The sequence below is a fragment of the Microcebus murinus genome, chromosome 18 (genome assembly GCF_040939455.1).
Source record: "Microcebus murinus isolate Inina chromosome 18, M.murinus_Inina_mat1.0, whole genome shotgun sequence".
NCBI lineage: Eukaryota > Metazoa > Chordata > Mammalia > Primates > Cheirogaleidae > Microcebus > Microcebus murinus.
Genome location: NC_134121.1, coordinates 38943933 through 38959812, shown reverse-complemented (window position 1 = coordinate 38959812; position 15880 = coordinate 38943933). Strand labels below are relative to the sequence as shown.

The following is a 15880-nucleotide window of genomic DNA, read 5'->3' as shown; positions in this document are numbered from 1 at the left end:
ATTTGGAATAAGTCATGAACTTGGAAACTGAAAAGGCTCACCTGCTTCAGATTTGGTCTACTACAAGGACAACCAATTGTGTACAGCATTAACAATTACTATGTAGCAGTACAGAATTCAGTATTCCCTGGAGATGCTTTTCTTTCTGAAAGGCACCTAAACTTCCTTCCAACTATAAAAGAGAGATCAGGGTATTATGTATGCTTTTAATCTTCTCCTTTATGGTCTTAACTAAAGAAACCTGACTACTGTTTACATGGACCAGGTACCTTACCTACAAGACATCTGCAGAAAATAAATTCCCTCTCTTCTAAAGTTATTAAAAATAAGCCAAATTCTATGTCAATGTTAAGGTCCTAAGTAAACTAAATATGGAACAAAGAATAGCCAGGAAGTTCTTAGTTTTAAGTGTTCATTCCAAAATTCATGAATCTAGGAAAAAGTAAAACCACACAGGCAGACAAAACAAGGGAAAGTTAGATAGAATGTCTGTCTTAACAGAATTTCCTGGCTCCTGATGATCTGTGTCAGAATTTAAAAGATTAAAATGCAATAATATCTATTTCACCCAAGAAGACTCTGTAAAAGCATACATAAGCATTTGAGACAAAAACTTCATACCACAAAGTAAAAATTTTAAGAAGCTAGCCAAAATGGTAGAAAGTTTTTTTTTTTTTTAAGTTACCCACAAAGAGATGAGCTCTCAGGTACAACATACAAAGGCAATCTGCTCAAAATCAAACTCCTTGTATAGAGTAAAATGAAGCCCATGAATTCCTTTAAGGTATCTCTCTTTATAAGCTGTAATTCTAATTTCCCTGAAAATCTTTTCTAGGGAAAAAAATAATCTTACTCTAAGGTCTCCATATCATGTATTATCAGCCATTGATTAAAAACTTAAATCCAAATATCTTTTATTTACTCCTCCCTTAGTATAAAGGCTAAACCTATATATTCATCAGAGATGATCTAAATAAATAGTTCTGGTTTATTCCAGATAAGAAAATTTAGAATAAAAATTTTTTAAGCCATTTATGAAAAATGTTTCCTTAACAGTGTTTGTAATGACCCTTATAAAAGAAAACCTTACATGCTTACTTTATATGGCTTCAACTTTACCTACCATTTGCACCAAATCCAACAGCAGATTGCACTCAAGATGTGCATTTTTTTAAAGACATGGTAAATATTTTTATGCATTTCATTTTGTTTTTTACCCTCATGATTAATGTATGTTTAAAATAAAACTATGTAAAAACTCACCAAGTCAGTAGGAAAACTCTAATTTGTCTTGTCTAACAGGAAATCCCTGTCGGAAATAGAGATGATGAATCAGACATAACTAGATTCAGAATTTTATAAAGTCTTTACTTACTTTGGCTATTCTTAAAAGGTAATACGTTTTAAAAGGTTTAAAAAGGTGATACGTTTGCAAAGAAATGACTAGTAAAACGGATTTACTAGTCAAAATTACCATTCTTATATCTCATCACTAACTCCGAACGCTCTATTTCTTAATTCTCTCTCAAAAAATTATACTTAAAAATGGAAGTCAGAAAAATCCAAGCTATTTCTTCTAATGAACTGGCCTATGAGTGCAACAAAAATGAAATAAGTGACAGACAAGGTTCCTCATCCTCTGAAAGTAGAAAAATAAATGCCTTTTAGAACTTTGTAAGTAACTACTCTAAGGCAGAAGATACCAACCAAATCTAACAAATGAAAATGAATACCTACATCTGTGATTCTTAAAGCAGAAATCAATACCTTTAGTCCTTTGCTCTCTAATTTTTCTTTTTTTTTTTAGGCTCAAGGTTTTGGTTCCTCAGTTAATTTGCTAGAATTAACATTTTCAGGCCCAATGGACTGGCAAAATTAAAAAGAGTCTGACAGCCGGACGCGCGCCTGTAGTCCCAGCTACTCGGGAGGCTGAGACGGGAGGATGGCTTGAGCCCAGGAGTTCTGGGCTGTAGTGCGCTATGCCGATCGGGTGTCCACACTAAGTTCAGCATCAATGTGGTGACCTCCCAGGAGCGGGGGACCACCAGGTTGCCTAAGGAGGGGTGAACCAGCCCAGGTCAGAAACGGAGCAGGTCAAAATTCCCATGCTGATCAGTAGTGGGATCATGCCTGTGAATAGCCACTGCATTCCAGCCTGGGCAACATAGCGAGACCCTGTCTCTTAAAAAAAAAAATTATATTAAAAAAAAAAAAGAGTCTGACAATACTAGTAAGGACTGGGAGCAACAGGGACACTATCACACTGTTGGTAGGAGAACAAACTGGTACCACCACTTTGGAAAATAGTTATTATCTAATAAAACTGAAGATTCAGCAATTACACTCCCAAATATATGGCCTAGAGAAAGTCCTGTGCATGTCTATGAGCACATGTTAAACAAGAATGTTCATAGCAGCACTCTTTATAACAGCCAAAAATCAGAAACAATCCAAGTGTCCCTCAATAGAATAGATACATAAATTGTGGCATTCAAATAATGCTATACTGCAATGGAAATGAAGTATACTTCTATATAACAACAAGATGAAAATTATAAACATATTGCTAGGTTCTGAAAGAAGACACAAAAGATCACATGTTGTATTATTCTATTTATACAAAGTTTTAAAGCAGACAAAACTAAACTATATTGGTTTGGAATGAATCTTAAATGGTAAAATCATAAAGATAAGCAAATGATTACCATATATGTCAGAACAGTGGTTACTTTGAGCAACAGTACGGCTTATGTCTAGAAGGGACACACAGCAGGGTTCTTCTAGGTGCTGACAATGACATGTTTCTAGGTCTACCTGGTGGTTACTTAGGTATTTGACTTTTATAAATAGTCCTTAAACTACAGAGTTATGTTTTATGTATTTTTCTGTAATACTTCATAATAAAAATGTTCAAAACATACATTATTAAAATAACCTCATACAGTAGATATCTAGCTAGCTAGCTAGCTTCCAATATGTCCTGCAGAGAATATACCTTTTTTTAAAAAAGACAATTTCAGGATGAGAATTCAGTAATAAAGCAGGGCCACCCAGGAATGAATGCCTAGAGACAGGATTTCCTATTATACTCCCTTTCTTTGAATTTAAATGCAATACCTAAGATCTGTATTTCAGAGAAATATTCTGTACCAACATAAATGTTTAAATATATGTATGACTACTCAGTAGGAGCCATCAGTAATACCCAAATTATTATAAGAAACAAAAGCTTCTGAAAAAGCAAAGCTAAGACACAAGTATTTTTTTGTTTTAGTAGTGTAATTATGGCCTCTGAGGAATATCCAATAATTTTCCATTTCACTCTGAGTAAAACCCTTACAATGGCCAAAAATGCCTGCACAATCCGGACTCCACTACCTCTCTGGCCTCATCTCCAACTACATTCTCCTGAGATCACTATGTACCACCCATACCACCCTTCTTTTGGTGGTTCCTCAGACAGGTTAAGCCCATTCCTGCCTCAGTACTTTGTACTCCCTATTCTCTGTATAGATAACTCTTCCTCTAAATATTCTCGGGTGCACTCCCTCACAATTGCTGGGTCTTTCCTTAAACATTATCGTATCTGTGAGCCTTCCCAGATACCCTTAAAAATGTAATCCCCTCCACCCACAGCCACAATCCTACTCCTGCCTCATTATTTTTTTCTATACCACATAATGTCATCTACCACATTGTATCTTTTACAATCTGTCTTCTCTAACTGGAAAACAAGCTCCACGAAGGCAGGTTCTTGTCTGTTTCGTTGCTGCACCCAGACAGTGTCTGGCACATGGAAGGCCAGAAACAAATACTTATATAATGAGTGACTGAGTTAATCTTTTCTTTTGGATTTCCATTCGTGAAAGATTACACAGTAACTATACACACTCAAAAAACAGAATGTTTCCCCTCTGTCAAAATAACAGCTTATTTTACTAACAAGTTTCAGGTTTATGCTCTTACTGAGTCACAGTTAGAACTTTTTAAAAAGTTGAAACAAACATAATTAGATTTTCCCCTAAGAAATGTGCGATACCTGTTTTTAATGATAACAAGGCTATTGAGGGCACAAAGAGACAAGCACCCTGGTGCAGGTATAAAATGGCATAACTATTATGGGAATTACTTGACAATATGTAGCATTAAAATTGAGTGCTTGCTTCCCTTATACTTTTTTTTTAAGTTTGTAAAAAATAAACATATTTTACTTTTATAGTGAGAAAAAAGTATTTTATAAGAATTATGTAAACAAAATATAATTTCAAGAAAAAAGTTCTTTATAATTTGACTCCCACAGGCTTCTGTTATGTATCCAGATGAAATATCCCAAGAGGGTGACTATAGTTAGAAAAAATTTTTTTTTTTACTTAGGAGCTAAAAAAAGTTTTATGGTAGAGTTTCCAGAGTGGAAGGAAAAACAAAACTCCATGGTGTTAGTGTTCGGTATAAGAGCATAATTTTCTTCTAAATAAAGACGTAAGATAGGAACATTTCTCTACAGCATAAAATGTGGGGTTGATATGCAAAGAGCAGGTAACCAACTCCATTCAAACAGTGATTACAATGACATAAGGAAAATAATTCACTAAACAAAACTGACTGACATGACCAATATTTCTAAGCATACATACAGTGCTAGTACTTTTGATAGAATACTTCATCCATGTTAAAATCAGAGTAAGTCTAGATGCAAAGGTTACTTTCTAGCCACGATACTTATGATCTGAACCAAATCCTAAGGCAAGAACAGATTTGAGAGAAAATACACAGACATCTGATATTCTAGTTATATTTATTACTCTGGTTTCCATTTTAAGGTCTTATTGGTTGTTTAAAAAAATACTCAGCACACAAATTCTTCTCAAATTCTTAAAAATAGTTGATATATTCATGAGACAAGTGGCTGCCCAAACTAGTTGTTAAGAAAGGAAGTCCTACTCAAACACTTGCTGCAAGCAAAGTGTGTTATTAGAGAAGAGTAACAGTTTTCATTTGTAACACTTCAAGATTCCAAGTGCTCAAAGCTCTGAATAGGATCCAGGTTTAAAGGGTGAAAAAACATGGAGCATAGAAATTAAAAATATACTCAACCTCACAAAACTGAATAAAAGCACAGTGGATTAAAGACTCCAGAAAAAAAATTTATAAATGAAAACCACTGGTCATTGAAACATACAGTCCTTTAACAAAATTTATATGTAATAATTCTAATCAAATAGCAAGGTGAAGCCATATTTTTTAAATGCTTCCTTTAGCTAAGAATACTTTAAGAAACTTCTATAAATATCAGCTATGTCTGGATCATGCTGAACACAAGAATTACATGAACTGGAATGGAGTTCACTAAACAGTCCCACATTTAGTGGGTAGAAATTATTCTAGGAGTTAAAAAGTAGTAAAAGAAAACTTAGAAGGAGAAGAAAAGGTGAGTTAGTTACTAAAGTTTATGAAAAACAGTTATTGGCTATGAGACAATAACAATGCAAAATATTAAAATGCAAAGTTGCCAAATTTACCAGATTCCAAAAAGAATCCACAAGGAAAGAAAACTTCAGAATGTCTCATGTTCTGATAAAGGAGGACCAGTATTTCAAACTATGAAGTTTCCCTGATCCCTCTCCCTCCCTCAAATAATGGCTGTAAGTGACTATAAGTACCAAAGTGTTAGACCAAGAGGGAGAACTCAAAAAATGAGATATTTAGGACAAAATCAAACCACTGAAGCAAAAAAAGATGATGAAGGAGAAGAGGAGAAAAAGGAAAAGGAAGAAGATAATGATGATCAGAAGGGATATGAATAAGATTGTTCACTAGAATTCTGTGATGGCAAAAAAAGAAAGAAAGAACACAAATGGGGTTGTGGGAAAACTGAAATATTCATACTGTGAAATAAAACAGCTAAAATGAGACCTATATCTGTATATATCAACATGGATAGAGTTTAGAAAACAAAAATAAATGAAAAAATGGCTGCTGTACATATATGTATATATATTTACTCATATAATTCATTGTCTAAAAGTTAAATACATTAAGCAATACATTTTCATATACACACACACATTTACATTGCACTGGAAGGATAAACATGAAATTCATGGCAAAAGGTTGTCTCTGGGAGGGTTGGGAATAGAACTGAAAAAGTGAATAAAGAGGACTGTGGCTGACAGTGTTTGTCACAGTCTCTTCTCTGTTTGGCTTTTTTTTCAAGCTTTTCAAATCAGTGAATTCAGGAAAAATGATAAATTAGAAAAGCTAGGCCAGGCATGGTGGCTCATGCCTGTAATTCTAGCACTTTGGGAGGCTAAGGTGGGAGGATCACCTGAGGACAGGAATTGGAGACCAGCCTGAACAAGAGTAAGATCCCTGTTTCTACAACAAATAGAAAAATGAGCCTTGTAGTCTGGGCTACTTGGAAGGCTAAGGCGGAGAATTGCTCAAGTACAGGAGTTTGAGGTTGCAGTGAGCTATGATGACACCTTATATCCTAGCCTGAGAGACAGAGCAAGATCCTGTCTCAAAAAAGGAGAGTGAGAAAGAAAAAAAAAGCTAAAGGAAAAAAAATTGAACATCAAAGTAACATTTTCAATAGACAATAATATAATCTGAATCAAATTCTTAAAAAGCCAATGAATTCGCTCAAGATCATTTCACTAGTAAAAATCCTATGCTGGCAAAATATTTTTGCTATAGATGATGGGAATTATACAGCACTAGGACTAACGGCTTCGGTAAGAAAGCAAATCTGAAATAAAAACAATGCTCATAGTAATCCAACATTATCTTCATAGAGACTGTAAATCCTTACAAGGAATCATGTTTCCATAGAGCACCTTCCCTTTCCTCTCCACCATTTTACCTTTTTTTTTTTAGGAGACAGGGTCTTGCTCTGCTGCCCAGTCTAGAGTGCAGTGACCCAATCATAGCTTAATGTAACCTTGAACCCCTGGGTTCCAGCAATCCTCCCACTTCAGCCTCCCAAGTAGCTAGGACTACATACAAGCTTCTGCCACCATACTTGGCTAATTTTTTATTTTTTGTAGAGACAGGGTCTCACTATGTTTGCCCAGGCTGGTCTCCATTCTACCTTCTAACCTCCTTAAAGAAACTCATCCTCCCTCTTTCGTTAATTTCATTTATTCCTCTCTAAGGACCAATCCTTCCTTTAATCACCTCAAGTTTTAGTACCTGAAAACTGAAAGAAAAATTTTAAAAAGAACACCTGAGACTTTTTTGCTCCCCTTGAAATGACTTGAGTTTTTTTCTCCTCTTTCAAGTATGTTTTTCCTCCCTCTTGCTTTACTTTTTCCATCCCCAACCTGTTTTTGTTTTTTTTTTCCTTCCACTCTCCTGCTGACCAACAGTTGCTTTCAACTGCTAGCAAGCCTCTGGCTTGTTTATACTTTTCACTTCTTAAAGGAAAAGATACTCCCAGGTAAACCAAACAAAAATCCCATTCCGCAGCCCAAAGGTCAAGTAAAGGGGAAAAAAACAAAAAGTAAAAAATACTAACCATATTTTGCTGCCTTTCATTTTAGCATTATGGCTAGGAATAAAGTTCTAATTACCAAATAAGAGAGCAAAATCAAACTTACTTGTACATTTTATCATCTTTATAGCATTTAAATTTATCCTGGATCCTCTGTTTCACAAGTCACTTTGGTTAAGAATTGTAAGGCCACTTAGGATAGGTGTGTACAGTTGAACACTACAGGCTAGTAGCAGAAACCATAACCTCAAGATTCACAGTAGAAATAACTTGTGCACTCCCACCTTCATCCTCCTGGTCTCCTCCTTTAAAAGGACTTCCAAAGTCCTTTCCAGTTAAATGCTTTAGGCTATATAACCACTCCCTCACAAGCAGTATTCAATGCTTCACAGTCTTCAAAGTACTCTGACATTCATGATCTTATTTGGGATTTTTAACAGCTCTGTGAGGCATGCTGAGCAAATATTTTACAAATAAGGGAACAGAAGCTCAGAGTTCCCATTTGTCATGGTCACATGGCTATTAAGAGGCTTGAGTTCAGAACTCAAGTCTTTTAACTCCTAATCCAATACTTTGTTAATTCCTTTGATTAGGTGATTCTTAGATCAGGTATGGTTTTTTTATTCAACATGTAGGAATTGGAAAAATATCTGAGAAAGATACATGTATATTCCCAGCTTTCAATTCCAATTTCATTTTCAAGTGGCAACTCTATAGAAAAGTATGCTCTTTTGTTCTAATGAATTCTAAGCACCATTATTGATGGAGACCTCAGCAAATCATTAATAGTTCATGCCTACTTCTACGACTGACTCCTGGGAACAAATCCTATGTCCTAATACTTTTAGAATGACTTTTCATGGTTTAGCAACTAGTCGTCATTAATTTTTAAAATAGGCCAGGTGGGGTGGCTTACGCCTGTAATTCTAGCACTCTGGGAGGCCGAGACAGGAGGATCACTTGAGCTCTGGAGTTTGAGACCAGCCTCAAAGGGTCAAATGGAGTGAGACCCCATCTCTACCTAAATAAAGAAATACAGTGACTACTGTTTTAACATGCCAGAGTAATTTCCTAGTCTAAGTTTCCAAGAAACCAGCATCTTTCCCTGCAGAAATCTCTCCTATGCAGCAAGCTTACAGAATTAAAAAGCAAAATTTCCAACATTCCTTAATTATATTCATTTCAGGTGTCTAACATGACCAAAATACTAACTGGCACCATCTTCAAACCAGCTACTCAAGCCAAAAACCTTATCTTTTCATACCCCCTCTATCAGCAAGTCTTGTCTGCTATCCTGCTTCTCAATACTCCATATTTATCCATTTCTGTCCAAGTAACAGTTATATCTCACCTAAACAGTGTTAACCAGTTCCTAAATGATCTCCCAGCTTCCTCTGTAGCCCAATCTATGCATTTTCCAGAGCAGTCACAGTGAGCTTTTTAAATGCAAATCAGATCATATTTCTCCTCCACTTAACCACACTTAAAATTCAACCTTTTTATCTGAACCTATAAGAGCTGGCCCCTTATACCAAATTCATCACCCTCTCCCTTATCACAAACTTCACTCCAAACACACAGGCCTTCTTTCTAAGAAGTAAAGCTTATTTTCATTTCAGGGCCTTTGTACCCTTCTCTCAGCCTGGAAGACTCTTCTAGATCTTCCCATTGTTTCTTGTTATTTAGGTCTAAGCTCAAAAGTCACCTCTTTAAAAAGAGGTCTTCTCTGATCAGTCAAAAGTAGCGGCTCCCCCCCACCTCTCTATGAATTTGTTTCATGTGAATTAATCCTCTACATTGTCTACAGTCTACACAGCCTAATCATCTTCTGGGTGCACTTATGATGATGACATGCTGGTCCCACAGAGCTGAGTCTCAGAACCTGGGCAGTGGGGTCCCTGCTGAGATAATGCCCATTTTAATGTCAGAAGCAGCCCATGGTCTTTCTCTTTTTAGTGCCCAATAGAATCTGTATTGAACTTTCTTTTTTCTTTGAGTGTAAAATTTTTAAACAAAGCTATACTTAATCTTAGAAAATTTTACTATGATATTGTTTTAGGACTCTCTTTTCAAAAATTACAGCATGCCTCTAGACTGTGCCTTTATTTTTCATAGGCCTTAAAGAAATCACTAGTTTTGGGCCGGGCACGGTGGCTCACGCCTGCAATCCTAGCACTCTGGGAGGCCCAGGCTGTGGGTCGCTCAAGGTCTGGAGTTTGAAACCAGACTGAGCAAGAGTGAGACCCCCGTCTCTACTAAAAATAGAAAGAAATTAATTGGCCAACTAAATATATATAGAAAAAATTAGCCGGGCATGGTGGCGCATGCCTGTAGTCCCAGCTACTTGGGAGAATGAGGCAGTAGGATTGCTTGAGCCCAGGAGTTTGAGGTTGCTGTGAACTAGGCTGAAAGAAAAGAAAGAATGCAACAAAAGACACTGGTGAGGCACTATAGTTACCTATTACATAGGGTCCAAATGGACCAATCAAATTCTCTACATTACCAGAAAGGATACTAAAAAACAAACCAGAAAACACATGCAACAACGACATCCCCAACCTAGCTTTCCAGTCTTACCTAATGCTACTGTTCAAATTAAGTTAACTGTAAAGCTACCCAATTCCACTGCTCAGTCTACATTCACAACAAAATCAATTAAAGTAGCTAGACAAACTGGATTCCCTCTAAGGAAATGGGGTTACAAAGATAAATTTACAACTCTATTTGTTCTTGACCCCTATAACCTTTTCTCCCTTTCAATTTAACCAAAGCTTTACTGATTAACACAGCACAGAGATAATCTGACTTGGATCCTAATATGTGAAAAGTCGTCTTTATTTCGTGAAAAATCTTTCCTCCAAAGATTCATCCTATCAGCCTAATCAAATTATCATCAAATATTTAGAGTACCCATTTTGAGAAAGGCCTATGGATCATTTAAATTTTGGAAGAGTAAGTTTTCCCTGCCTATACTAGTACAGGTTGACCCTTCCTAATCTGAATACTGAGAGCTTCTCCTCAGTATATAATATAAAATTTTCTGGCCGGGCGTGGTGGCTCACGCCTGTAATCCTAGCACTCTGGGAGGCAAAGGCAGGAGGATCATTTGAGCTCAGGCATTTGGGACCAGCCTGAGCAAGAGTGAGACCCTGTCTCTACTGAAAATAGAAAGAAATTAGCTGGACAACTAAAAATATATAGAAAAAAATTAGGTGGGCATGGTGGCACATGTCTGTGTCCCAGCTATTCAGGAAGCTGAGGCAGAAGGATTGCTTGAGCCCAGGAGTTTGAGGTTGCTATGAGCTAGGCTGACGCCATGGCACTCTAGCCTGGGCAACAGAGGGAGACTGTCTCAAAACATTAAAATAAAAAACTTTTAAAAAATTAAATGTCCACCTTTAGATAATTTATTACCTCTTACAGTAGACTTTTCCTTTAAAAAGCAAACCATTTAGAAGACACAAAGACTCTCTCCCAATCTATTCACCCCTAGATATCACACGGAACAAAAACACAGTAAAGTCAATTTCAAAAATCTAGAATAGTCAACTAGGTATTCTAATCAAAAAAAGCAAGCTCTGGGCTCTAGACAGAAATTCACTCAAATAATCCTTAATGAACTCATAAATAAATTTAAGGGATTAGGTCCCTCTAAATTTCAAAATATGGGGTAGAGTTAACACTACTATTATACTTTTTCATCACTGCCAGAGGTAGTTACTTTAAGAACTGTCTTACAAAGGTCAACATTTTATTGGGTCTTCCAAAATCAATTCTTCAAAATGAGAAATGGACATCCGTTGAATAAACCATTAGAATAAGAATAGAACAAGTCAATATATTCATAAGCTATTGCTGTCCTCAGGACCTGAATTCTAGTGCAGGCTTTGAAGATACTCTCCTAAATCTGAATTTTCTCATCTTTATAATGAAGGTGACTGTAAGAATCTCTCCTTCCAGTGTTAAAGTTCTATGTCCCTTTGAAAATACTGTTAAAATTTTATCTGTCTCTTTTCATATATGCCTTTTAAAAACTAAAGCAATTCATATAAAACATAAATAATTCAAAAGTTATAGGAAGCTATAATTGAAAGTAAAAGTTTCCTTCTAGACTCCCAAACCCATCTAAAGCCTCAAGACAATCACTATTTTTTTGTATTCTCAAAAAAACAAACAAATGAACAAAAAAGGCAAGTAGTAGCAAATCTACATATTCGCTATAGGATACATATACCTTATTCTTTCTAATGGTAGCACAGAATTCCATTGTACTCTGCCCTGTGGTTTCCAGGTTTTTGCTACTGCAAACAATGTAGCAAACAAGTGCATCGTTTGAACATAAGCACAAGCAGGCTCAAGAGCCTGCCAATGTTTATTTTGATAGATACTGGCAAATTGTCCTCCAAAATGTACCAGTATGTACTTCCAACATGATGCCCTGTTAGCACCTATCCTCTTGATACATAATCCATTCAGGATTGCAAGAGTTATTCATAGAAGAGTGGTTACAAACAAACCTTTAAGCAGAAGAGCCAGTGAGATTTAGAACAAAAAAAGGGGGGGAGGTGTGTGCAAAATGTCTTTTATGAATACTTAAGTGGACAAACTCCAACCCAAAATATAGCAGACATGCTATGTGGTTCGTTGTTTGTTTATAAGATTTGTGTTCTTTCCTTGTGGTGCTTGTAAAAGATGATACTGACAGAAAATAAATTTCTATTCAAGGAGAGTAAGTGAGCAATCTATACTGCAAATTCTGGAAACCCCAAGAAGGCCCAGTTCTGTCTTAGATCAAGATGTGGATTTAGTAAGATATATGGCTAAATTCTTCCACATATAATCTGGCCAGAGATATATAATTTCATCCAGAAATGATTATCAGCACAGTGAAAAGTGAATTTAGTTCCTTGTCCTTGTGATGGGTAATAAACTCAGCTGTTTACCCCCAAATTAAATGGGACGGTGCATGATTCCAGAGGTGGTAAATATGTTAATAAAGCACATGAGGCCAGGCATGGTGGCCCATGCCTGTAATCCCAGCACTCTGGGATCCTCCTACCTCTCATGGAAGGAGAAGGATCACTCAAGGCCAAGAGTTTGAGACCAACTTGGGCATAGCAAGACCCTGTCGCTACAAAAAATTTTTTTAATTAGCCCAGTGTAGTAGCATGTGCCTATAGTCCTAGCTACTCAGGAGGCTGAGGCAGGAGGATTTGCGTGAGCCCCAGAGTTCAAGGTTACAGTGAGCTATAATAGGGCCACTGCACTCCAGGCCTGGGTGACAGAAAAAAAGAAAGAAATGTTAATTAAAAAAATGCATATTTTAGAATCTGAAGAGTAGGTACAAATAAACCTTCAAGTAGAAAAGCCAGTGAGAAAATAAAAAAGTCCAACCTGGTATATGTATCTTGAGCAGAAGCTCCCTCTAGCTTTATAAGAAAAGTAAGAAAATAACAATTATGAACATTCACTTTAAGACTATTCCCAACACATTCTTTCCTCTCCTCATCCAAGTAAACCAATTATACTCAACACTAAATCTCTTAAGAAAACTGACCCCTACCGGGCATGTTGGCACATGCCTATAGTCCCAACTTCTCAGGAGGCTAAGGTGGGAGGATTGCTTGAGCCTCAGGGTTTGAGTCCAGCCTGGACAACATAGTAAAACCCCATCTCTTAAACACACACACACACCCCTGCCCTGTCAGTTTCTTCTATTATCAGGGATCACTAAACCACAAGCCTCATAATCATAAGGATTAACAGGAAGGACTCAGAATTAAGGCCAACCTTATATACACCTCTACATAAAACTAACCAAGCAAAACAAGTCCTAATATCTCTTTCAAAATTAGGGTGGTCTTCTAGCCTTTGCTCTGACTATACCACAGATTACTTATAGGGCCCAACTTCAAATATTGGGCTCAGAGCAGACAGTTCCAGGTATCCAACAGGGCATCAACTGGAAAAGAGAGGGAGAGTTGAAATAACTGGGATGGAAAGCCAAATGTTAAGAGTTATTATACTTGGCAAAAGTCCTGCCTATGATATTATGAAGAAATTATGTGGGAGTCCCCAAATTCTGTAACTAATAAAGAAACCCTTACCTGTAGGCATATGATCTGTGTAGGCTCTTTAAGACAGGTTGCAGCTGAAGTAAAATTAAAGTCTTCTAAGTGCTGGCAAATTCTACCTAATAGAGTTCAACATCCCAGTTATCAGACTGAATTCCACAGATTAGTGAATAAAAATTTTAGGTTGTTTTCAAATACAAATTTTAACACCCCCTCCAAAACAAACCCCAAAACCAAGTATTCCAATCTCACAAAGAAACAGGCCTTAGACTGAGATAAAATAATCACATCCTTCAACACAATCTATAGTTGCCAAGACATATAAAAATCTGTTTCCTGGAGTTTGACTGGTATTAAGTGGCAATGGAGCAAAGCAGAAAAAAACCTAATGACTCCTTGAAACTAATCTGAAAATCAAATCCAAAGACAGTCAATTTAACACTATGCTTGCTCCTAATGTTAAGAACAAACTAAAGCAATGTTTGCTTGGTTGCTATGTTAAATGACAAACTACTATGACATAAAAGAAAATAACAGATCACAATTGGCTGTAGACAGTCTGGTAACCAAAGTGCATATTTATTGGTTACTGCCCACAGAAAAGTTTGTCCAATCAAATCATGTAATGCAAATAACTTCTAAAAGTAGTTTTATTAATAAAACTAATGTCAGCTGGGTGTGGTGGCTCATGCCTGTAATCCTAGCAGTCTGGGAGGCCAAGGGGGGAGGATCGTTTCAGCTCAGGAGTTCAAGACTAGCCTGAGCTAGAGACCCCATCTCTACTAAAAAAAAATAGAAGAAATTAGCTGGACAACTAAAAGTATATATATAAAAAAATTAGCCGGGCATGGTGGCGTATACCTGTAGTCCCAGCTACCTGGGAGACTGAGGCAGTAGGATTGCTTGAGCACAGGAGTTTAAGGTTGCTGTGAGCTAGGCTGATGCCACAGTACTCTAGCCAGGCAAAGAGAGTGAGGCCCTATCTCAAAATAAAATAAAATAAAATAAAACTAATGTCCAATATTCTTGAAATTTTCATATTGTTTATAATTAACCCAATCACTGCTATAGATACGTCTATAAACACTTTTTACAACTGATGTTAATTTAGCTAATTTAAATTAAAATATCTTTATATTAGCTCTCTGGGAGGCCGAGGCAGGCGGATTGCTCAAGGTCAGGAGTTCAAAACCAGCCTGAGCAACAGCGAGACCCCGTCTCTACTATAAAATAGAAAGAAATTAATTGGCCAACTGATATATACATATATAAAAAATTAGCCGGGCATGGTGGCGCATGCCTGTAGTCCCAGCTACTCGGGAGGCTGAGGCAGAAGGATCGCTCGAGCCCAGGAGTTTGAGGTTGCTGTGAGCTAGGCTGACGCCATGGCACTCATTCTAGCCTGGACAACAAAGCGAGACTCTGTCTCCAAAAAAAAAAAAAAAAAAATCTTTATATTATAGTTGGTAATAAAAACAATGCAGTTAGCCTCATTCTTTTTTTTTTTTTTTTTGAGACAGGGTCTCCCTTTGTCATCTCCAACTCCTGGACTCAAGTGATCCTCCCACCACAGACTGAGTTGCTAGAACTACAGGCATGCGCTACCACACCCGGCTAATTTTTGTTTTAGTTTTTTTTGTAGAAACAAGACCTCAGTATGCTGCCCAGGCTGGTCGTGACCAGTTATTCCCATTCTTTATTCTGAAATAAAACTAAAACCTTTATTTCAATTCCCATCTAGTTGAAGGAGATAAAAAACTTATTCAAAAAGAAATTTCAAAAATTTATTTTAAAACAAACCATAGCTATCTATGGTAAAACCGTTCATAATTTGTTGGAGGGGGTTAAAGACTGGCATGAGTATAGTGCCTGCTACCCAGTTTGAGGACTCTCCCAGGTCCCTTTCTTGTCTGCTTTTCTTTAATTATTAAGAACCAAGTAGGAGAAGGAAAACAGAGAAATTTAAATCCACCCATTTTCTTTTTTGTAAACTTGGAAGAACTGGTGAAGAAGTTTAGAAAAATGCATTAAAATGAGGTTTTTGCACTGTAAAAAGAGCCAATCACATCCTGTAAAAAGGATACAAGAGTAGACCATTCAAAAAATTTTTAATTAAAAGAGTACAGCATCCATACAACTCTGGAATAAACTCTGGATGCATCTTTAAAATAATTTTTATATACAGTAAAATTTAGTTTTTGGTATACAGTTCTGTGAATTTTGACAAATATCTATTAGAATCATGTCACCACCACAATCAAGATACAAAACAATTTTCAGATGAATTTTAGGACAACAATCATAAATGAAAGAA

The 15880-nt window shown here is 36.6% G+C and overlaps 1 protein-coding gene across 3 annotated transcripts in view; it reads right to left on the bottom strand.

Moving 5' to 3' along the window:
• Window positions 1-15880, bottom strand: part of SPOP (speckle type BTB/POZ protein) — a 73109-nt gene that overhangs the window by 35932 nt on the left and 21297 nt on the right. The window contains exon 2 of one of the 3 annotated variants that reach the window (XM_012789711.3): window positions 1264-1309. The exons of 1 other annotated variant lie outside the window; for it this stretch is intronic. The gene's annotated coding sequence lies outside the window, so the exon portion shown is untranslated. Of the gene's footprint in view, window positions 1-1263; window positions 1310-13599; window positions 14182-15880 lie in introns of those variants that run through there. One more of the 3 variants, XM_075994484.1, reaches the window with a different exon arrangement.